Source organism: Mustela erminea, chromosome 11 (assembly GCF_009829155.1).
Source record: "Mustela erminea isolate mMusErm1 chromosome 11, mMusErm1.Pri, whole genome shotgun sequence".
Lineage (NCBI taxonomy): Eukaryota > Metazoa > Chordata > Mammalia > Carnivora > Mustelidae > Mustela > Mustela erminea.
Window position 1 is genome coordinate 98,393,653 of NC_045624.1, and position 25,570 is coordinate 98,419,222.

Sequence of the window (25,570 nt, forward strand, 5' to 3'; positions counted from 1 at the left end):
ATTTTTTTTTTGTTTGTTTAACCAATGGAACAAGTGGACATTTCCATACAAATAAAGACACAGTACAAAAATTTAAAAATAGATCAAATATAAAATGCAAAACTAGAAAACTAGAAAATACAGAGTAGAAAACCTACACGTCCTTGCGTATTGGCCTTTTTAAATACAAAACCAAAGGCACAATCCATGAAAGAAATAACTGTAATCTGGACTTTATTAAAGTTAAATTCTTCAGCTCTGCTAAAGAAAATGTGAAGAGAATGAAAAGACAAGCCACAGACGGGGCAAAATATTTGCCACAGGTACATCTGATGAAAGACAATTACCCTAATCTACAACAAACTCTTGAAACTCAAAATAAGAAAACCTCAATAAAAGATTGGCCAAAGATCTTAATTGATAGTTTACCGAAGAAGATATACACAGATGGCAAATAAGTATATGAAAAGGTGTTCCATGTCATCTGTCATCAGGGAAGTGCTAATTCAACAGTAACATGATACCACTACACTTAGAACAGCCAAAAGTTGTGACACTGACATCAAATGTTTGCAAGTATGTGGAGCAATGGGGCTTCCATTTGTTGCTGGAAGGAATGCAAAAATGATATATTACTTTGAGACACAGTCCAGCGGTTTCTCAGAAAAATGTGCATACTCTTGCCATACAATCCAGAAGTCACTGTCCTTGGTATTTACCCAAAGGAGCTGAAAATATATGTCTACACATACTCACATAAAAAATTTATGGTATCTTTATTCATACTTGACAGAACTTGGGAAAAACCAAGATGTCCTTCGGGATGAAGGGATAAATAAACTGTGGTACATCCCGACAATGCAGTATTATCTGTGATAAAAATAAATACAATAAAGCCATTAAAAGACATGCCATACCTTAAATCACTGTAGTAAGTGAAAGGAGTCAATCTGCAAAGGCTATGCACCGTATGATTCCAAATATATGGCATTCTGGTAAAGGCAAACCTATGGAAACAATAGAAAGTTCAGTGGTTGCCAGGGTGGGGAGGGGAGATGAATAGGCAGAGCATTTTTTTTTTTTTTTTGAGAATATGTAACCATTTATTTCTTTTTTAATTGTACTTCTATAATCATTTGCATTTTTTTCTTTTTTTTAAATTTTTTATTTTTTATAAACATATATTTTTATCCCCAGGGGTACAGGTCTGTGAATCGCCAGGTTTACACACTTCACAGCACTCACCAAAGCACATACCCTCCCCAATGTCCATAATCACACTCCCTTCTCCCAAACCCCCTCCCCCCAGCAACCCTCAGTTTGTTTTGTGAGATTAAGAGTCACTTATGGTTTGTCTCCCTCCCAATCCCATCTTGTTTCAGAGCGTGGGTTTTTAAAACACTGAAAATGCTCTATATGATATTATAATGGTGGATATTTCATTATACACTTGTCCTAACCCATAGAATGGTCAACTCCAAGAGTGAACTGCAAGGTCAACTACAGACTTTGGGTGCTATGATGCACCCATAGAGGTTCATTCCTTCATTAGAAATGCAGCGTTCTGGTGAGTGATGTTGATGATGGGGGAGGCTGTGTCTGCATGAGGGCGGGGGGGTACATGAGAAATCTTTGTACCTCCCATTGCATTTTCTTGTAAACCTAAAACTGCTCTAAAACCTAAAATCTTTTTAAAAAAAATGAATGGGAAGCTTTCAAAGGATTTGAAGTAGCCCATATATCTAATATTAGCCTTAAAAATTAGTTGTCAGTGTAGGTAACAAATGGAGGTGTCAGTATTGGCTCTTGCTGGTAGCCAGGTGAGACCTTCTTGGTGTAAAATTTAGTGTCATCAGTGGTGATAAAACAGTAGATAGTGTATCGAGGAGGTATTATCCAGTGGCCCAGGGGAGTGACTGGATATGTGAGGGTCATTGTGTGGGGTATCAAGAATAATCACCAAGTTCCCTACTTGCCATGTGAAATGCACGATGTTGTTACTCACTTAGAGTGGAAGGGTGGCATCAGTTTTAAACAACTGAGTGTCATATGCCCATTGGATACCCAGTAAATGAGATGAATTGGGGATTGAGCTTATATATATGATATAACATTATACATTATATATGTACTATATATTTATATATTAAACACACACACAGTCTATCATCATTATTCATGGATCCATAGTTGTAAATCTATCTATTTGCTAAAATTTACTTGCAAACCCTAAATCAACATTTGGAAGTGCTTTCATAGTGATTCACAGACATGACAAAAGTGGCAAAAATTTTGTGTTACCTAAAGGTCACTCTCTCAGCTGAAGTCAAACAAGGCAACTTCTTGTTTCAGCTCTCAACCTTTAAATAAGTGTCCTTCTTTATGTTTACGTGGTTGCACATTTTCACATATTTGTGCTTCTTTGGTGTCATTTTGTTATTTAAAATGGCCTCCATGTGTAGTGCTGAGGTCCTGTCTAGCGTTCAAGAAGACTGTGGTGGGCTTTACCAGAGAAGAAACGTGTTGCATAAGCTTGTCCATGCATGAGTTATGCTGTTGATGTGAGTTCAATGGCAGTAAATCAACAGTAGACATTCAAGAAAGTGTCTTTAAATGGAAACAACTTTTTCATTATTTTTTTAAAGTTTTTCATATATATATATATATTTAGATTTTTATTTATTTATTTGACAGAGAGAGACATGGTGAGAGAGAGAACACAAGCAGGGAGAGTGGGAAAGGGGAAAAGCAGGGTCTCTGCTGAGTAGGAAGCAGGATGCGGTGCTTGAACCCAGGACCGTGGGATTGTAACCTGAGCTGAAGGCAGACACTTAAGGAATGAACCACACAGGCGCCCCAAAGTTTTTCTTATATTTTTGAGTTGATGAAATATTGTAATGAGAGGCTGGGAGAAACAACCTTGTCTCTCCGCCAGGGAACAATGGTTCAGGGTTCACTAACTCAGTATTCATGACAACTTTATAGGACATAATCACTGCGAATAGTGAGACTTGAGTGTGACGGTACATATGCCAACAAATCCCTTTGCATGGGTTAAGCTGGCACTGGGGGAGATTATATCTATGTGCTTAGAGAAGTGAGAGACCGTGAAAGAGCTGAAAATTTCAAAATGTCAAGATCTGGTAGAGAATGCACAGACCAAACAGGAGAACCATGCACGTGTGGGGCAGACGCATTGTCAGTTTCTACCTTTTTTCTTTATACATAAAGATTCAAAATAAATGTTCCCTGAATTCAAATCTTTCACTGGTTAAATTTTTTAAAGTGTTGTAAAGTCTATTGTTGGCCAAGCTCTAGGTGCATGAGTAGTTTGTGTCATAACATGCCCTCATTCTCTCAGAGAAAAATATAAAAAACAAAATTTCCAAAGTTTAAAAAGAAAAAAAGTCATTCACTTTTTCCTGGTAATCCTACTTACAGGACTTTATCTCAAGGTATTTTTTTAAAAGACTTTATTTATTTATTTGATAGGCGGAGATCTCAAGTAGACAGAGAGAAAGAGGAGGAAGCAGGCTCCCCGCTGAGCAGAGAGCCCGATTCGGGGCTCAATCTCAGGTCCCCGAGATCATGACCTGAGCCGAAGGTAGAGGCTTTAACCCACTGAACCACCCAGGTGCCCCTCAAGGTATTTCTTAATAGACCAAAAATAAAGAACTAAAATTACCTATCATAGAAACATCTGCATAATTTCATGGAAATCTCCTTATTTAAAGTTTATATATCCCTTTCAACAAAATGGTAGGGGTATTATAAAAATATATACATTTGGTATGGAAAAATGCCAGTTAAAAATTTTATATACTTTAAAGGGTATTTTAATGTAATTAACATATATGTAAACTAATATATAAATATTATTGCTTTTGGAAATAATGTAAATATTATATATTGTTTTAAAACATTTCTTGGTACTTTCTAGTGTATGAATTCATTTGGGTTTTGATGGTTCTGAATAATTCGAATTTTGCGTAAATTTAAAATACTGCTCCCTTACCCCTGTGGAGTATTTTTAAACTTGCATTACATAAAATTTCAAAAATAGACAACAGAAGATAAGAAGAATTTAGAAACCACTTTCAATCATTTGATATACATACATATGTATCAAATGATATATATATTTTTATATATGAGTGACTAAAATACATATATTAATGACCAAAAATTAAGACCAAGCACACAGAACTCGGCTGGACCTTTCCTCTAGTAGGAAACACTACAGTAGCATTTCTTTTAGTCTGGATGTTGCTGATTACCTTCCTCTGGCTTTAATTAACATGCCCACCTATATTTTTCTCCAACCAAGTAGCTGGCAATTTAATGGGGAGGCCTTCCATCTTCCCTTTTCTCATGTGCACTATTACCCAAACAGTTTTCAGTTTCCAAGCTGCCAAAACAAATCCCTCTGCAAGAGATTAACAGTCTTTCTGCCTTACCCCGCCCTGAATGTTTTCATTTTTTCTTAAAGGCCATTTTTTCTTCCAAGTACTCAACAGGCACTGTACTTCCAGTATGCCCTTGAGATCATTCTATTTATGACTCACACACAATTTATGTGAGTCGTGACATAAATTACACTGAAATTACACAGGGATAGTATAAGACAAAGACACAAAGAGCAAGAACATGAAAGTTACATTCAGTAATGGTAGTTACTCAGTTTTCTGAAACGTGGAAAGACCTACGTCGCCCTGGATGTTTGACTTAAAGCATAAAAAAAAAAGCTCTATAGTTGCAGAAAGGGGTTATGAGCCTATAATTTGTACATTCTGTATTGTATTTCTGTATTTTACCATATTGCTACATAGTTATGGATATTGTTTCGTTTTAAGATCCATTCAATATTTTTTAAACATATCAAACTTGGTTTATATTTTACCTTATTTCTTTGATTTTTTTTCTCCCGAGTTCTATGTTCCTTCAGTGTAAGTTTAATTATACTCGATATATATCAGGTTCTAATATCTGATGAGATCTTTACTCCTTCATTGCTATTTTTTTTTATTTCAGAATATATTAAATAGTCATATTTCCTTATTTTATTAATGAATTTTGGAATCTTCCTGTCAGGTTTCATACAGTATCTCACTAGGCTTTTAATTGGAAATGCACTCAAATCTATAACTTAACTTGGAAAGAGTCATCACATCTTCATGTATTCTATAAAATTACATTCAGAAAATTATGGATTTTCATGCTTGCAAGAGATCATGAAGAATTTTCTGACTCCTTGAATCTTCTGGGTTAGATGGGTACCCAGACCATGTTTCATAACAATGTTGTGTTTTATTATTATTTGTTTCAGGGATATTTTTCGAATGAAAAACATAGTGGGTATCCAGAGAAGAGGCATGAAGGATATGGTATATAGGATGTGTCTTAGGGTGAAATAAAAGGAAAGAAAAGTCTTACTTCACACAATCTGATAAAAATGTAGGGTTTTCCAATAAATAGTAAGCATGGAAAACTGACAATCTCAGTGCAGCTGAATTGAAAGGAGCTAATTAATTGCAATTCATTATAAATTAGATTCCTGACTATCTCAATTCTGTATCAAGTTCCACACAATTCTGTAGAATGTACTGGGCACTGTATACCTAAAACCAACCCCCGCAGACATTAAAAACCGGTGCCAAGACGCTGATGGGAGCTGGATTGTGTCCTAACCCACTCTACTTCTCTGTGTGTTAAGCGCACAGGCTGTGAATGCACCTTTCCTCCTGTCTCCCCAGCCCATCCGCCCTGCATGGAAGGAATGTCTACATCATTCACCCAGAACCCCGCATTCCCAGCATCCTGCTGCACCCGTCCCATCCACAACATAAAATGTATTTGTAGATTTAAGTTTTTCAGTATCTTCCTACATAAATAGCCATTTTCGAGGTGAATTTTTAATGTTCAATTTGCTTCATATTTTAGCTTCTTAAGGAGTATTTTAATATTCATTATTCTATTTCTTTATGACTACTACTTTTATTATATTTAAAATGTCTTATGTATTTGATAATATTTTTAGAGATCTCGGTTTCAGTTTATAAATTTCACTGTGTCCATTTTTCATCTTTATTTCTTGTGTCACAACTTTCAACTAAAACTTTATCAGAATATGTAGTTCCTTTGTTTACAAGTAGTGAAGTATTTGTTTTGCTTTCTTCTTAGGAAAATACTTAGGTCTTTTACTGTTTCTCAAAATTGTTTAGGTTTTATTCTACAGAGATTGATAGGTAGTGAAGCCATTAATACTAGTTTCTAATGTGCTATACTATAATGTTTATTAACATGGTGTTGGTTCCCTGCTTCAAATGGTTACTTGAATGGATATTTTAGCTATGAGATGGGATAAAAATTTCTTATCATTAAATGTGAATTGATGACTAGTTAACAATTATGAATGAGGATTATTTAATATTTAATATTATATTTAAATGCTTTTAATTTAATTGCCAATTGCATAATATATAATTGCTGAGTAATTATTAATAATTATAGTTATTATAATTAATTATTTTTTAGCATGCAGTTTTAGCCATATCACTTTTTTTTTAAATTTTTAAAGTCACCTAGTTAACATATAGTACAAAATTAATTTTAGGTATATAATACAATGATTCAACACTTCTATATGTCACCTGGTGTTCATCACAAATGCAGCCCTGAATCCCCATCACCTGTTCCCCCATCTTCCCAGCCACCTCCCTCTGGTCACCATCAGTGTGTTCTCCATATTTAAGAGTCTGTTTCTTGGTTTGCCTCTCTCTCTCTCTTATTTTTCCCTCTTTGCTCAGCAGTTTTGTTTCTTAAATTCCATGTATAAGTGAAACCTGTAGTATTATCTTTTTCTGACTGACTATTTTGCTTAGAATAGTATACTTTAGCACTTACCACATCATTGTAAATGATAAAATGTCATCTTTTTAAAGACTGAGTATTAGCCCATGATATATGTATGTGTGTGTGTGTGTGTGTGTGTGTGTGTGTCTAGAGAGAGAGAGACATACTATGCTTTCTTTGTCCATTTACCAGTCAATGGACACTTGGGATGTTTCCATAATTTTAGTCATATCCCCTTATAAAATTTTCATTTTAGCTCATTAAATATCAATTTTCATAACAACTCATATTCACCTCAGGAAAAATTATATACTGCTTCTCGAACATTGCCAAGTATTTAGTAATCATACCTACTTAAGAATTTGAAATCTATGTTCTATTATGCATAGTGATAATGGTAAATTGTCATATGCTAACTTGCCAATGCAAGGCTCTATTTCATGATCCAGAGATCAGGACCTGATCCAAAAATCAAGAATTAGATCCTTAACTGACTGGGCCACCAGGCACCCCTCATGTGTTTATGAATTCATATTTTCTCTTTTCCATTGCTGCACTCTGTATTACCAAGTATTTTTAATGAGTCACAAAACCGATTATCTAATTCCTCACCCCCCCCCAATTTATCATGCTTTTTACCATTAATAAAAAGAAATTTTATTTCTGACCATTAATGTGGCAAATATTTCTGGACTGATGATATAGTTCTTGATATTACTGTGAGACACCCATTTGGAATGAGGTTAACCCTTGGGCTGTGTGAAGCACTTGCTGCTAACCTGCACATCAGACAGTGCCCCCCCCAGCTTCTACATGGGGGAAGACACCATCGTGGGGTACACATCTATTTACTTGTCATCCCTGTGAGCTTTGGTCACCCACCCCTTCTTCTGGTAACCTCACTCTCTCCTAAACCCTGCTCCAATAAAATATACATTGGGCCACTCTGCCCATGATAGCTACTGTTTTCTTTGAGATTTTGCTCAGTAGATTCTGTAAATTGCCCCATTTTCTAACAACTGATTAAAACTCTTTCAATAAGACCGCCTGCTTCCAGCTAAGAAAATCAGATCTCTACCCAGTGGCTTGAATTGTGAGGTCAGCGAAAACCTGTCTCTCTTCATTTCTGTCAATTAGAGAAATGATTAAACATGAAGCACACTGGACGTGTTCCTCACGTTCCCAGCCCCATGGGGAGGGGGCCCCATGTTAGAGAGTAAAGATTATTTGCTGTGAGAATCTGCAGGAAGGGAAAGGATGACAGTCCTGGAGACATTCCAGTCCTTTTTCACTGGGCCCTGCAACCCGGATGCAACCTTGCCCTTTCGGAGCAACACACCTCTTCATAAACACTCACTTACTTAGCTTTGGCTAGTTCAACTTGCATTTTATTTATTTACAGCCAAAAGAAGAAGAAGAAGAAGAAGAAGAAGAAGAAGAAGAAGAAGAAGAAGAAGGGGGAGGGGGAGGGGGAGGGGGGAGGGGGAGGGGGAGAAGGAGAAGAAGAAGAAGAAGAAGAAGAAGAAGAAGAAGAAGAAGAAGAAGAAGAAGGAGAAGAAGAAGAAAAAGAAGATTTCTAGTGAGTACACAGGTCCCATTTCCCATAGTATTGTTTCTTTTGTCAGTCCATAACAAAAGAGTAGCAATTAAATATTAGCCTATTTGCAGGAGCTCCTGGGTGGCTCAGTTGGTTAAGCAGTGCGCTCTTGGTTTTTGGCATAGGTCATGAACTCAAGGTCATGAGATTAAGTTCCACATTGGGCTCTGCACTGAGTGTGGAGCCTGCTTGAGATCCTCTCTCTCTCTGCCCCCTAACTTTGCTCACACGCTCTCTCTCTCATACACACACACACACACACACACAAATAAATAAATAAATAAATAATGCCTGTTCACTATAGCCTCCCCCTTGAGGCCAGGCTAGGCTAGACTTAGCCACTCACTTCAAAAGAATACTATAGAAAGGGAAAAGTGGGATAAATTCTGTGGAGTCTTCAAGCACTAACTAAATCAACTGACAACGGTTAACATCCCCCTATGTCATGTGAGTATCATGTACTCTCTGATATCATACAGTGAGAAGCATACTTCAGTTGTGCTGTATTCTTTCTCAAAACCCTAAACACCATTCTGGTCATGAAAAAACAATGGGCAACTCCAGACTGAGTGACACTGGACAGGACACCTAGCAAATTCTCTTCAGGAATATTAAGGTCATGAAAATCAAGGGAAGACTGTAGAACATTCACAGACTGATTTAGACTAAATCCAACTAAAGGCACTGCTGTCCTCTGAATTAGAAGCCTAGGGAAATCCACATAATGTCTCTACTAGTAGTCATATAACAATATTAGTTTCATCGTCTTCACAAATATATCACGGTAATTTTAGAAGGTATAAGGTAATGGGGGTCATGGGGGAGACTAGATGAGGAGGGCATAGAAACTCTCTATATTGTCTCTGCAACATTTTTGTAAATTTAAAATTACTCCAAAATAATAACTATTCTCAATAAAAATGAGGAAATTAAAGAAAAAACTTCTTGTCAATGAATTTGACAATTAAAAAAAAAAAAGAAACCCACTTATAAGTCACGGGATGAGCAACCATATGTACTTTTCATTCCTTGGTTTTCATACTTATGAATTCACTATCCTCATTAAGTTGTTAATCCAGATTATTACTTTAGTGGTATAAATTACAGCAGAAGTATTATAAAACTCATATAGTGATTAGAATGTTTTCCACAGATTTTAACAGATTACTAAAGCCTATAAGAAGAATATATATGTTCATTTCTGCATCAGACTTACTCACTAGGGCTGGCCTTTGTAAGGAACCTCCAGAGATGGAAGATCTGAGAACCTCCTGGAGTTCAGTATAAGGAAGATATTTGAATGAAAATGTCAAAGCTGGAAAATTGGTCACTTTTGCAACTCATTTATTCTTTCAGCACAAATTTATTGAATGCCTAATGTATGCTAGGCAGTGTTCCAGGAGTTGAACAGATGCATTAACAAGCCAAGCCCTCATTCTTAGGGAGCTTACGGGAGAGAAAGTGAGCAAGCAAACAGATGCATCATACAGTTTTAGGTTATGATTCATGATAATCAAGTAGGATAAGGACAAGGAGCTTAGATCACCATGACCTGTTACCTACCTTTAATCTGCATGAAGATATCAAGCTAATGTGAATTTTAAGATTAGCAGGCAGCTGATTGAGCTTTAAGAAATTAGGGACACTGAAACCCAAAGGAAACAAATGCTTAGCCTTTGGGGGAAACCACCAGCTGGAGAAGCTGGAGCAGAGAATTTTCCAGAAACTCCCCTCAGAGCCTTGCTCAGGAGATACTGATCAGTGTAACAAGATAGAAGCGAATCCATGGACTGGCAGATTGCAAACCCAGCATTGACAATATGCCTCTAACTCTAGTTGAATATCCGTATGTTTGGACAAGTGCCCTTGTATAGTTCACGTCCCACACATGCTCTGCATGGGGATTTTGGCCGGTCCCTTCAAATTTCAGACACTGGCCACAAATAAGAGTTGAAACAAAGGATTCCCTAAGGCACTGCCGAGGGTGTGGAAGTACGTGGAGCTGTGTCCCTGTCTTTGGAGGAAAAGTGATGGGGATGTAAGATAAATGTGTCAAAACTGCAAGGGCACCACTGTTTATTTGGAGGTCTTTGTGTTTCCCTTTTACATCAATACCAATCTCCATTTTTGCTTTTTTAACTTTAATTGACCTGTTCCAACAGCCTAATTGTCGGTTATTCTAATAATCAGGATAGATATTTCTATATTAGAGGCAAATGATTCAACCCCAAAATGTGACTTTTAATACTATTCAAAATCAGCAAACCTCACTATTTATAAAGACAAACTAATTCATTTACAGAGGTTTCTCTCTGTAAATAAAGGATAGGAACCTATAAATTCTAACGTTTCAATACATATATATTAATATACTGATATATATAGTTATTATATATAACATAGTCATATATTATTATGCTGATATATATACCATAATACATGTTATATATACGATATATACTATATATGATAATTATATAATTGCATATAATTATTATTATATAATAATTATTAGTTTATAATATAGTGATCATGTAATTATATTTAATATTTATATATTATATATATAATGGCAACCTCCATTGCCAGCAGTAAACCAGCTACAGCAAATCACTTTTCCTGTGGTGGTTGGGAATGGACTGATCTGTGGTGACCTGGTCAAGTGCCTGGTGGCAGACTTGTCTCAGAAGGCTGGCTGAGGCCAATGTTCCAGTCTGCAGCTTGAGACCAGGGCCCTTTCTCTACAATGGGCCTGTGGTGATTGAATCTATGTAAATACAGAGGGAGCAATGAAGATTAAAATAGATTAAATGATGCTCTGAAGGATGGAGGTGACTGCTTCTGCGATGGTTTGTTTAGACAAAGCTACTTGAAATCTGATCAATCTTTTAGACTCCTAAACCATTCCAACTATAATTCCTAAATAGGAAAAAAAAATATTGACTTCCATATTTTGAATTTCTTTCCCCAAAGTCCTTAGTAATATTTATGACATCAATGATAGCAAAGGTTGATTGAGTTCCCTCATTGGGCCAGTCAACTAATGATGGTCTTTAAGCACAAGTTCTCTATTAAGCAGGAAAGTGAATTTTGGAACCTAAAGTAGAATTTAGACTTCTAATGGTTCAAGTTAGAAATTCATTTTGACAAATATTATTAACTGTAGAATATTTGATTTTGCATTGTTGGGTTTTGGGTCAATTATCATCTTAACAGAGATAGCTAAAGAGTGGAGTAAGGAAGCAATGTGAGCTTTCTCCTCAGGATCAGGAGAGGATTTTCAGGGAAAAGTAATAACGTGTTTATACGAAGCTCCTGGAGGACTCAGATCTTTTATGGTGTCATTGATGTAAAGAAAAAAGACAATTTTTTTTTCTCATTTCTATGAGGAAACTGATATGACTTCAGCACAAAGAGAATTTCAAGAAACATAGCACCCTGTTCATCTCCTGGGAGGTTTCTCATCTCCTCAGGAACACTAATAAATCAACCTTTGTTGCAAACCTTAGAGATGACATATCAGGTGCTACTTGGAAGTGTAATGCCACTTTGTCTACCTTAAAGACAAACAATGCCAAAGGGAAGGCAAGAAGAGAAAAATATGAGATGGTTAGTGGCTCATATGAGACACCCCTGTACATTCTGAGAAATGACATAGTAAGAATTCAAGGTCTGTTTTAGTAATTCTATATTTTAAAATTAAGTGATGGTAGTTTATAAAATTTAGGAAGCTCTTATGGTTAATGTGAGACTTTTTGCATACCTGTACTGAAAAGACTGGAAAATGTGCATTATACTTGCAATAAATGTTGTTATTCTCATTTAATTAATGAAGGAACGGGGGCCAGAAGTGAAATTAACTTCTCCATGGCTGCTGGCTTTCAATAAGTAGTGCCTTGTCAATCTGGCACCAATGTCCATGTTCAAGATACCAATAATTTCATAATTTAATATACAACTAGTTGTATATGGCTCAGTTGGTCAAGCCTCTCAGTCTTGAACTGGGCTTCAGTCATGATCTCAGGGTTATGAGATCGAGCCCCACCTCTGGCTCCACACTAGGTATGGAGCCGGCTTAAAATTCCTTCTCTCCCTCACCCTCTACCCCAATGCCCTCTAAAAAATCACAAGCAATTTAAAGCTCCTAACATATAGTTTTTTTCAGATTTGAGAAAAAGGGGAAGTGCTTTCTCACACATTTTGTGAAGCTAGTATAACCTTGATATCAAAATTCAAAGGCATAAAAAAGAAAATAACAATGTGATTACATGAATTACATGGAAGAGATTACATGGAAGAGAAAATTCTGAATAAAGTATTGTCAGCCAAATTTCACTTAAAAAATATAATACCTCATGACAAAATTAGACTTATCCCAGGATTACAAGATGAGTTAAATGTTTGAAACACAATTGATAGGATTTATCACATTAGCTGGTTTGGTAATATGACTAAGGCAGAGGAAACATTTAGGGTACTGCAACATCCTATAATGACAACATCTTAGCCAACTAGGAAAGAGACAACTTTTAAAATTTCATTAAGAGTATATGCCTGCACAAAGAATACTCTGAAATAATAAGAAATCTATAATTGTTTTCTGTCCTTTGTTCCTAACACACAGCTCTTAAAACCCCAGTAGTTTCCTGATTTGGAGAAGCTGTGAGCATCTTCTTGTCCAATAGCTGGTCTTTGACCCTGTTTCCTGACACAAATCTCCTCAATTCCTTGAAATTTCCTGAGTGATAGGAGCAGCTTTTGTTCTAATGAGGTGATTTTTTTGTTCTTGAAGAATTTTAGCATGGGGGCTGGTCCCCGGAAAGACCAAGCTATAGTTAGAAGTCTGTAACATTCAACCAGACCCTCCATCCTCTAAGGAGAACAGTGTGGCTGGAGACTGAGTTAATAATCAATCATGTCTATATGATGAAACCTCCATAGAAATCCAAAACAATCAGATTTGAAGAGCCTCCTGTCTTCTGAGTGCATTTATAGACTGGGAGGGTGGTGCACCCCAACTCCAGGGAGATAAGATCTCCTGTGCGTGGAACCCTTTCAGACTTTGTCCTTGTACCTCTTTGTCTATCAGTTCATCTGTATCTTTTATTATATTCTTTATAATAAACTGGTGAGTGTGTCACTGTGAGTTCTGTAAGTCATTATAGTAAATTACTGAATGTGAGGAGGAGATCATAGTAACCTCTGATCTGTAGCCAAGTTGGACAGAAATGTGGGGACCCTGCAGATCCACTACTTGTGATTGGAGCTGGAAGTGGGGGGCAAGTCTTGTGGAACTGGCCTTTCACCTGGAGGAAATGCACTGAGTTGTAGTGCCAGACTGAATTGTTGGACACCCGGTTGGTGTTCAGAGAATTGGAGAATTGCCTGGTGTTAGAACCCCCTTCACATGCTTGGTGTCAGAAGTGTGAGTAGAGGAGATAGGTTTCATTTAAATACTACAGCAAAGGAGTCAAGATGGCGGAGAAGTAGCAGGCTGAGACTGCTTCAGCTAGCCGGAGATCAGCTAGATAGCTTATCTAAAGATTGCAAACACCTGAAAATCCATCGGCAGATCGAAGAGAAGAAGAACAGCAATTCTGGAAACAGAAAAACAACCACTTTCTGAAAGGTAGGACCGGCGGAGAAGTGAATCCAAAGCGACGGGAAGATAGACCCCGGGGGGAGGGGCCGGCTCCCGGCAAGCGGCGGAGCAACGGCGCACAAAATCAGGACTTTTAAAAGTCTGTTCCGCTGAGGGACATCGCTCCAGAGGCTAAACCGGGGCGAAGCCCACGCGGGTTCAGCGTGGCCTCAGGTCCCGCAGGGTCACAGAAGGATCAGGGGTGTCTGAGTGTCACAGACCTTGCGGGTATTGGAACGGGAAAGCCGGCTACAGAGACAGAGCCGACAGTAAGCTCACAGCTCGGTGTTACCTTGAACTGGTCACAGGCTCCGGAGAGCTCGGAGCGCGGCCGGAGGTCAGGCAGACGGGAGTAACTGGGCGCTGTTCTCTGAGGGCGCACTGAGGAGTGCGGCCCTGGGCTCTCGGCTCCTCCGGGCCGGAGACCAGGAGGCCGCCATTTGTATTCCCATCCTCCGGAACTCTACACTCTACGGAAAGCGCTCAGGGAACAAAAGCTCCTGAAAGCAAACCCGAGCGGATTACTCGGCCCAGGGTAAGGGCGGTGTAATTCCGCCTGGGGCAAAGACACTTGAGAATCACTACACCAGGCCCCTCCCCCAGAAGATCAACAAGAAATCCAGCCAAGACCAAGCTCACCTACCAAGGAGTGCGGTTTCAATACCAAGGAGAGCAGCAGAATTCCAGAGGAGGAGAAAGCCAAGCACGGAACTCATGGCTTTTTCCCTGTGATTTTTTTTTTAGTCTTGCAGTTAATTCAATTTTTTTCTTTTTCATTTTTTTGTTTTTTTCTTTACTCGCCTTCGGGTAAATTTTTTTTTTTTAACTGTTACCTTTTTCTTTTTTAACGATTTTTTACTAGTTTATCTAATATATATATTTTTTCATTTTTACATTTTTCTCAGGTGTTTTCCTTTTTTTTTTTTAAATTCTTTTCTTTTCTTTTTTCTTTTTTTTTTTCTTTCTTTTATCTTTTTTTTTCTTTCTTCCTTTTTGAACCTCTTTTTATCCCCTTTCTCCCCCCTCACGATTTTGGATCTCTTCTAATTTGGTTAAAGCATTTTTTCCTGGGGTTGTTGCCACCCTTTTAGTATTTTACTTGCCCCTTCATATACTCTTATCTGGACAAAATGACAAGACGGAAAAATTCAACACAAAAAAAAGAACAAGAGGCAGTACCGAAGGCTAGGGACCTAATCAATACAGACATTGGTAATATGTCAGATCTAGAGTTCAGAATGACAATTCTCAAGGTTCTAGCCGGGCTTGAAAAAGGCATGGAAGATATTAGAGAAACCCTCTTGAGAGATATAAAAGCCCTTTCTGGAGAAATAAAAGAACTAAAATCTAACCAAGTTGAAATAAAAAAAGCTATTAATGAAGTGCAATCAAAAATGGAGGCTCTCACTGCTAGGATAAATGAGGCAGAAGAAAGAATTAGTTATATAGAAGACCAAATGACAGAGAATAAAGAAGCTGAGCAAAAGAGGGACAAACAGCTACTGGACCACGAGGGGAGAATTCGAGAGATAAGTGACACCATAAGACGAAACAACATTAGAATAATTGGGATTCCAGAAGAAGAAGAAAGAGAGAGGGGAGCAGAAGGTATACTGGAGAGAATTATTGGGGAGAATTTCCCCAATATGGCAAAGGGAACGAGCATCAAAATTCAGGAGGTTCAGAGAACGCCCCTCAAAATCAATAGGAATAGGCCCACACCCCGTCACCTAATAGTAAAATTTACAAGTCTCAGTGACAAAGAGAAAATCCTGAAAGCAGCCCGGGAAAAGAAGTCTGTAACATACAATGGTAAAAATATTAGATTGGCAGCTGACTTATCCACAGAGACCTGGCAGGCCAGAAAGAGCTGGCATGATATTTTCAGAGCACTAAACGAGAAAAACATGCAGCCAAGAATACTATATCCAGCTAGGCTATCATTGAAAATAGAAGGAGAGCTTAAAAGCTTCCAGGACAAACAAAAACTGAAAGAATTTGCAAATACCAAACCAGCTCTACAGGAAATATTGAAAGGGGTCCTCTAAGCAAAGAGAGAGCCTACAAGTGGTCGATCAGAAAGTAACAGAGACCATATACAGTAACAGTCAACTTACAGGCAATACAATGGCACTAAATTCATATCTCTCAATAGTTACCCTGAATGTGAATGGGCTAAATGCCCCTGTCAAAAGACACAGGGTATCAGAATGGATAAAAAAACAAAACCCATCTATATGTTGCCTCCAAGAAACTCATTTTATGCCCGAAGACACCTCCAGATTTAAAGTGAGGGGGTGGAAAAGAATTTACCATGCTAATGGACATCAGAAGAAAGCAGGAGTGGCAATCCTTATATCAGATCAATTAGATTTTAAGCCAAAGACTATAATAAGAGATGAGGAAGGACACTATATCATACTCAAAGGGTCTGTCCAACAAGAAGATTTAACAATTTTAAATATCTATGCCCCCAACGTGGGAGCAGCCAACTATATAAACCAATTAATAACAAAATCAAAGAAACACATCAACAATAATACAATAATAGTAGGGGACTTTAACACTCCCCTCACTGAAATGGACAGATCATCCAAGCAAAAGATCAGCAAGGAAATAAAGGCCTTAAACGACACACTGGACCAGATGGACATCACAGATATATTCAGAATATTTCATCCCAAAGCAACAGAATACACATTCTTCTCTAGTGCACATGGAACATTCTCCAGAATAGATCACATCCTCGGTCCTAAATCAGGACTCAACCGGTATCAAAAGATTGGGATCATTCCCTGCATATTTTCAGACCACAATGCTCTAAAGCTAGAACTCAACCACAAAAGGAAGTTTGGAAAGAACCCAAATACATGGAGACTAAACAGCATCCTTCTAAAGAATGAATGGGTCAACCGGGAAATTAAAGAAGAATTGAAAAAAATCATGGAAACAAATGATAATGAAAATACAACGGTTCAAAATCTGTGGGACACAACAAAGGCAGTCCTGAGAGGAAAATATATAGCGGTACAAGCCTTTCTCAAGAAACAAGAAAGGTCTCAGGTACACAACCTAACCCTACACCTAAAGGAGCTGGAGAAAGAACAAGAAAGAAACCCTAAGCCCAGCAGGAGAAGAGAAATCATAAAGATCAGAGCAGAAATCAATGAAATAGAAACCAAAAAAACAATAGAACAAATCAACGAAACTAGGAGCTGGTTCTTTGAAAGAATTAATAAAATTGATAAACCCCTGGCCCGACTCATCAAAAAGAAAAGAGAAAGGACCCAAATAAATAAAATCATGAATGAAAGAGGAGAGATCACAACTAACACCAAAGAAATACAAACTATTATAAGAACATACTATGAGCAACTCTACGCCAATAAATTTGACAATCTGGAAGAAATGGATGCATTCCTAGAAACATATAAACTACCACAACTGAACCAGGAAGAAATAGAAAGCCTGAACAGACCCATAACCAGTAAGGAGATTGAAACAGTCATTAAAAATCTCCAAACAAACAAAAGCCCAGGGCCAGACGGCTTCCCGGGGGAATTCTACCAAACATTTAAAGAAGAACTAATTCCTATTCTCCTGAAACTGTTCCAAAAAATAGAAATGGAAGGAAAACTTCCAAACTCATTTTATGAGGCCAGCATCACCTTGATCCTAAAACCAGACAAGGATCCCACCAAAAAAGAGAGCTATAGACCGATATCCTTGATGAACACAGATGCGAAAATACTCAACAAAATACTAGCCAATAGGATTCAACAGTACATTAAAAAGATTATTCACCACGACCAAGTGGGATTTATTCCAGGGCTGCAAGGTTGGTTCAACATCTGCAAATCAGTCAATGTGATACAACACATCAATAAAAGAAAGAACAAGAACCATATGATACTCTCAATAGATGCTGAAAAAGCATTTGATAAAGTACAGCATCCCTTCCTGATCAAAACTCTTCAAAGTGTAGGGATAGAGGGCACATACCTCAATATCATCAAAGCCATCTATGAAAAACCCACCGCAAATATCATTCTCAATGGAGAAAACCTGAAAGCTTTTCCGCTAAGGTCAGGAACACGGCAGGGATGTCCATTATCACCACTGCTATTCAACATAGTACTAGAGGTCCTAGCCTCAGCAATCAGACAACAAAGGGAAATTAAAGGCATCCAAATCGGCAAAGAAGAAGTCAAATTATCACTCTTTGCAGATGATATGATACTATATATGTGGAAAACCCAAAAGACTCCACTCCAAAACTGCTAGAACTTATACAGGAATTCAGTAAAGTGTCAGGATATAAAATCAATGCACAGAAATCAGTTGCATTTCTCTACACCAACAGCAAGACAGAAGAAAGAGAAATTAAGGAGTCAATCCCGTTTACAATTGCACCCAAAACCATAAGATACCTAGGAATAAACCTAACCAAAGAGACACAGAATCTATACTCAGAAAACTATAAAGTACTCATGAAAGAAATTGAGGAAGATACAAAGAAATGGAAAAATGTTCCATGCTCCTGGATTGGAAGAATAAATATTGTGAAAATGTCTATGCTACCTAAAGCAATCTACACATTTAATGCAATTCCTATCAAAGTACCATCCATCTTTTTCAAAGAAATGGAACAAATAATGCTAAAATTTATATGGAACCAGAAAAGACCTCGAATAGCCAAAGGGATATTGAAAAAGAAAGCCAACGTTGGTGGCATCACAATTCCGGACTTCAAGCTCTATTACAAAGCTGTCGTCATCAAGACAGCATGGTACTGGCACAAAAACAGACACATAGATCAATGGAACAGAATAGAGAGCCCAGAACTAGACCCTCAACACTATGGTCAACTAATCTTCGACAAAGCAGGAAAGAATGTCCAATGGAAAAAAGACAGCCTCTTCAATAAATGGTGCTGGGAAAATTGGACAGCCACATGCAGAAAAATGAAATTGGACCATTTCCTTACACCACACACAAAAATAGACTCAAAATGGATGAAGGACCTCAATGTGCGAAAGGAATCCATCAAAATCCTTGAGGAGAACACGGGCAGCAACCTCTTTGACCTCAACCGCAGCAACATCTTCCTAGGAACAACGCAAAAGGCAAGGGAAGCAAGGGCAAAAATGAACTATTGGGATTTCATCAAGATCAAAAGCTTTTGCACAGCAAAGGAAACAGTTAACAAAATCAAAAGACAACTGACAGAATGGGAGAAGATATTTGCAAACGACATATCAGATAAAGGACTAGTGTCCAGAATCTATAAAGAACTTAGCAAACTCAACACCCAAAGAACAAATAATCCAATCAAGAAATGGGCAGAGGACATGAACAGATATTTCTGCAAAGAAGACATCCAGATGGCCAACAGACACATGAAAAAGTGCTCCATATCACTCGGCATCAGGGAAATACAAATCAAAACCACAATGAGATATCACCTCACACCAGTCAGAATGGCTAAAATAAACAAGTCAGGAAATGACAGATGCTGGCGAGGATGCGGAGAAAGGGGAACCCTCCTACACTGTTGGTGGGAATGCAAGCTGGTGCAGCCACTCTGGAAAACAGCATGGAGGTTCCTCAAAATGTTGAAAATAGAACTGCCCTATGACCCAGCAATTGCACTATTGGGTATTTACCCTAAGGATACAAACGTAGTGATCCGAAGGGGCACATGCACTCGAATGTTTATAGCAGCAATGTCCACAATAGCCAAACTATGGAAAGAACCTAGATGTCCATCAACAGATGAATGGATCAAGAAGATGTGGTATATATACACAATGGAATACTATGCAGCCATCAAAAGAAATGAAATCTTGCCATTTGCGACAACATGGATGGAACTAGAGCGTATCATGCTTAGCGAAATAAGTCAAGCAGAGAAAGACAACTATCATATGATCTCCCTGATATGAGGAAGTGGTGATGCAACATGGGGGCTTAAGTGGGTAGGAGAAGAATCAATGAAACAAGATGGGATTGGGAGGGAGACAAACCATAAGTGACTTTTAATCTCACAAAACAAACTGAGGGTTGCTGGGGGGAGGGGGTTTGGGAGAAGGGGGTGGGATTATGGACATTGGGGAGGGTATGTGCTTTGGTGAGTGCTGTGAAGTGTGTAAACCTGGTGATTCACGGACCTGTACCCCTGGGGATAGAGTATTATGCCTCCATCAGAAAGGATGAATACCCAACTTTTGTAGCAACATGGACGGGACTGGAAGAGATGATGCTGAGTGAAATAAGTCAAGCAGAGAGAGTCAACTATCATATGGTTTCACTTATTTGTGGAGCATAACAAATAGCATGGAGGACATGGGGACTTAGAGTGGAGAAGGGAGTTGGGGGAAATTGGAAGGGGAAGTGAACCATGAGAGACTATGGACTCTGAAAAACAATCTGAGGGTTTTGAAGGGACGGGGGGTGGGAGGTTGGGGTACCAGGTGGTGGGTATTATAGAGGGCACGGATTGCATGGAGCACGGAGTGTGGTGCAAAAATAATGAATACTGTTATGCTGGAAATAAAAATAAATAAATAAATAAATAAATTTAAAAAAAAAAAAATAAAAATAAATAAATAAATAAATACTACAGCAAAAGTATAAAGTTAATAACTTTATGGTTATTACACGGATTTAGTTTAGTCTATTTACATGAAGTTGGTGTTTAGTTATTTATATTTAGTATTTACATAATGACTTTATAGTTATTACAAGAATTTAGTTTATTTATATGAAGTTATTTAGGGCTTAGTTATTTACATGAAGCAAAAATGGATAAAACTTAGCTTTGTTTCACATGTGTATACATTTCTCTAACTCTATATATCCATCTAGACTAAAATACAGAATATTTTGCCTAGCTTTGTTTTTGTTTTTGATTTTTTAAACAGAAAGTAAGGTCAATTCTTGTCCTTTGATGAATGAAAATTTTTAATTTTAATGTAGTCTAATTTATCAATTGTTTTATTGTAATTTCTAGTGATTAACTTTCATTTTTTACTGTTATTTTTAATACACCTTATGGTTCATGGCTCTTATATTGTTCAATATATATTTCCTTACCTTCAGACCATGAAGATACCACCCCCCATGTTCTTCTGGAAGAATTCTATTTTTGTGTTGAAAATAGAACTGCCCTATGACCCAGCAATTGCACTACTGGGTATTTACCCTAAAGATACAAACGTAGTGATCCAAAGGGGCACGTGCACCCGAATGTTTATAGCAGCAATGTCCACAATAGCCAAACTATGGAAAGAACCTAGATGTCCATCAACAGATGAATGGATCAAGAAGATGTGGTAGATATACACAATGGAATACTATGCAGCCATCAAAAGAAATGAAATCTTGCCATTTGCGACAACATGGATGGAACTAGAGCGTATCATGCTTAGCGAAATAAGTCAAGCAGAGAAGGACAACTATCATATGATCTCCCTGATATGAGGAAGTGGTGATGCAACATGGGGGCTTAAGTGGATAGGAGAAGAATCAATGAAACAAGATGGGATTGGGAGGGAGACAAACCATAAGTGACTCTTAATCTTACAAAACAACTGAGGGTTGCTGGGGGGAGGGGGGTTGGGAGAAGGGAGGGTGGGGTTATGGACATTGGGGAGGGTCTGTGCTTTGGTGAGTGCTGTGAAGTGTGTAAACCTGGCGATTCACAGACCTGTACCCCTGGGGATAAAAATATATGTTTATAAAAAAAATAAAAAATTAAAAAAAAAGAAGAATTCTATTTTTGCCTTTTACTTTTAGGTTTATGATCCATCTCTATTTTCCTTTTTGTGTATGGTGTAAAATACAATTTTTCATAAAGGCAAAAGCAATGGGAATATGGTTATTAATGTTAAAATTAAATAATCAATGTAGTTGTGCTTGTACAGTGAAATACTACACAAGAGAGCAAATTGCTGAACTACCACTGAAATGGTAAATGTCATAAACACAACCCTGAGCAGGACATATTGGTCACAGAATGATTCATGAATTACATTTTCATTGAAGAAAAGGTTGATTTGTTTTTGTTTTTGTTTTAAGAAAAGTTTAAAGCAGGAAAAAATCTGACCAATACAGTTAGAGGTACCAAAGTCCTCTATAAGAAAATCAGGGAAATAGTTATCACAGATTTCAAGAATGTAACAGTTACTGGGAAGATGGAAAGGGGAAGTGATAGCAGAATATAATAAGGAGCTAATGAAGAGGCTGATCATAATCTGTTTCTCAAACTAAGTAGCTGTTTTTTCTCTTAATCAAATATATGAGAACTTAAAAACAACAATAACAACAACAACAACAACAAAAATCATGGACTAGAGTCACCTGGGTGGCTCAGTGGGTTAAACCCTCTGCCTTCAGCTCAGGTCATGGTCTCAGGGTCCGGGGATCGAGCCCCGCATTGGGCTCTCTGCTCAGCGGGGAGCCTGCTTCCCCCTCTCTCTCTGCCTGCCTGTATGCATACCTGTGATCTCTGTCTGTCAAATAAATAAAGTCTTAAAAAACAAACAAACAAACAAACAAACCATGGACTATACGTCATAATAAACTAGATATTTTAACAAACACACATGTAGGGGAAAATTCAGTCATAAAAGTCAAGAAAACAACAGAACGATATTTAAACTTGATAAGAAAATAAATCTTGGGGACGTCTTTTGTTTTGTTTTGTTTTGTTGTTGTTGTTATCAGCACCTGAGAAAACTGTATTGGTCTTATCCTTCAGCAGAACAATTATTTTTTCCCTTTTCCTCTATAAATACGTCAAGTAAAAAGTACCTAAATTCACAGATCCTTTCACTGCACTCTGTAGCAGCAATAAGAAGGCAACGAATGAACAGGTTTGTAATAATTAAAACAGTCTTTTATTTCTATAAAAGTACTCTGGGCAAACCTCCTTCTTGCAAGTTCAGAAGCCCAAAAGCACTAACATTGAATTATATCAGCCTCTGGCATACATATCACTTTCCAATCTGGAGTTTTAAGATCTTCAACTCTGAAATTAATTACATTTAATGCTTTATTGAATTTTTCAATTACTGGTCACTCCTGGCCAGGACTCCTCTCTTGAATTCCTAGTGTGATATCACTGCCTTGTTTTTAAATGAGAGAAAATTGGCATCTGCTTTTCTTTTTTCATTAATTTGAGTAAGAAGCTTATTTCTGCCTACTTTGGAGCTGAAATCAGTTGTGAAAACAATGTTCTTTATATCAGAGGTTCTCAAGCATTACTGCACATTTTACAACCACCTCACAGTTTTGAAAATTGCCCATGCCTGTTCCCATCCTAAGGAATCAAGTTTAATTCGTCTGGGATATGAAAAAGCCTGAGGAATTTTGAAAGCTGTCTAAGTGCTTAGAAGCACTCAGTAGGCACTCAGTGCTTACTCAGTAAAGTTGGAGGATCATGGCTCTTCATTATTCTTTACATTATCTGCTTATGGATGTAGATTTTTTAAAAATAAATAAATGATAATTCATTCTTAATGTCTAGTTATTGTATCTGGGCAATGAAAGAAAGAGGCAAATACTAGGATAAAATCAGTGAGTGATTTTTAAATACAGATGTTCAGTTTTTGTAAATCTTTATTATACTTACTTTTAATCCAAGGAAACAGTCATTTTTTTCTTTGATATAATTTTTAATCTCTGGTTTCTAGATTATTATGAGCCAGAAGATATAATATTTATGAATTATTTAATCAGTAAGTGACTCTCAAAATTGTCCAGAATCTTCTATGTAGTTCAATAAAACTTTTAAGCTAGGTTGGCTCTGGCCTCCGTATTTTTGAAGGAGATGTTGTGATGCCATCCAATCTGGAAATCCAAACCACAAAATTCAAGTGTACAGAATCTATAGGAATGTTTTTGCAAAATCTCAAATAGAAAAAATAGGTACATAAAAAACTGGATCTTGAACAAAACAATAGTTATAATTGTTAGCAAATTACTTTTGTGTGTTAATTCTAATGATAATAAAATTGCTAATTTTATTTTGCCTTATGCTGAGATTATGCTAATTATAGTCAACATCACCTTGAATGATCACAAACTACTTAGGAGGTAATTGCTACTGTTATAGGTCAAATTTAGAAATGAGGAAACTGAGGATTAAGAAATTTACTTAATGTAGATTTCATTCATTTCAAATATGATTTTAGTCACTGAAAATGAAGAAAAGTTTGGCACTTTACATGAATCTATCTATGTATTTATCATCATCATCATCATCATCTATATCAATCATCTACTTATCTACCTTTCATCTATCATGGACCTGTAGACCAGTATTCTGTATCCTAAAGGTAAGCAGAATAAGAAATGTACACAGTTTTAAGGAAGGCAGTACAGATATAGAACAAATAAGACAATAATACCACCACTTATCAAGTGTTTACTGCATGCCTTGTATATCTTAAGTTCTTAAGAGGTTTTATTTTATATCTATTAGTAAATCTTCAAGGTAGCTCTTGACAACACCAATTGGCAGGGGATAAGATTTTCAGAGAGATGGATAGATATATAATGGGGCAGTAAATTAAGTTCTTCAGTCTTTTCACAGTATAAATGTCCACTGAACTTCAAATATCTTCATTTTGGTTGTAGAATTCTAGCTTGTAATGAACTCATTAATTAAATGAATGAGCTGGAAGCATGAGTTAAACATAAAACAAACAAACAAACTGGTACCTTGAATATTACGAAGCTGAGAACCAGGTAATATACGTCCAAAGGCTCCAGCTCCACTCTTTTATAAAAGTGCTTCCCCAGTCCAGGGCACCCTAATTCACAGTTGAGTCAGAAAATGCATTGCTTAGAATTTTTCTAAATAGATTTTTACTTTAATTTTTTTTTTCTCCAAAATCAAGATAGAGCCACAGGTAGTTCTATACGAAATAATACAGAAAGATTCCACATAGCCCTCACCCAGATTCCCCTAACGGTGCTGTCTTGTGGACTATATTACCATACTCCAGCCAGGAAACTGACAGTGATTCACTACAACCACCTTATTCAGATTTTACGAGCACTGATGTGTGTGCAGTTTCATCAAAAGTGTAGATTTATTTGACCATCATCACAAATACAGAATATTTTTCTCCTTTTTTTTTTTAAGACTTTATTTATTCATTTCACAGACAGAAATCACAAGTAGGCAGAGAAGCAGGCAGAGAAGGAGGGGGAATTAGGCTCCCTGCTGAGCAGAGAGCCCGATGCGAGGCTCAATCCCAGGACCCTGAGATCATGACCTGAGCCGAAGGCAGAGGCCTAACCCACTGAGCCACCCAGATGCCCCTAGAACATGTCTATCACCAGAAAGATCTCTTCTGCTACTCTCTTAGAGCTGCCACCATCTTACTCCCTTTCCTTCCCCACCTCCTGGCAACGAGTAAAATCTAAGGAATTCTTCCTGCCTGTATTTCTGTGTGTATTAAACGTTGCATATATGAAATCATCTATGTAAC